The sequence below is a fragment of the Colobus angolensis genome, unplaced genomic scaffold, assembly GCF_000951035.1.
Source record: "Colobus angolensis palliatus isolate OR3802 unplaced genomic scaffold, Cang.pa_1.0 Scaffold155, whole genome shotgun sequence".
Classification (NCBI taxonomy): Eukaryota; Metazoa; Chordata; class Mammalia; order Primates; family Cercopithecidae; genus Colobus; species Colobus angolensis.
In genome coordinates this window covers 4,346,630-4,347,116 of record NW_012114655.1, presented here as the reverse complement: position 1 = coordinate 4,347,116, position 487 = coordinate 4,346,630, and positions in this window count along the sequence as shown.

Genomic DNA, 487 nt, shown 5'->3' with positions numbered 1-487 from the left:
GCGCCCCTCCCAGAACCAGCCCGTGCCGATGCAGTGGAGCGTGGTGAAGAGCTAGTCGGGCCCCACTCGCGACTGGCAAGTACCCGGGGGCGAGCCACCCCGCGCCTGCAGCCTGGGAGGCGACTAGACCGGGCAGGAGTGCAGCGCGGGCCCGCTCCCGCCTCCGCCCACTCTCGGGGCGCACCCGGCCTCCCCCAGCCTGCAGCCTCCGTTCGCCCGGGGACGCCGGGCCTCCCCGTCTGCCAAGAAGCGGGCTCCTATGTAGGAATAATATTAATCGATGCAACTATCTATAGGGTTGTGGATTAAAATGTTAATACACTTCAAGTACTTGAAACAGTTTCTGACATAGTAAGAGTTGAATTCGTATTGGCTGTTATTATTAAGAAAAATTCTGTAGAATTCACATGAGGAGAGTTCTATAAGCCCTGCACTCTGCACAGATGATTGGAACAAATGGAAAGGAAGATTAAATACTGTAAAGGCA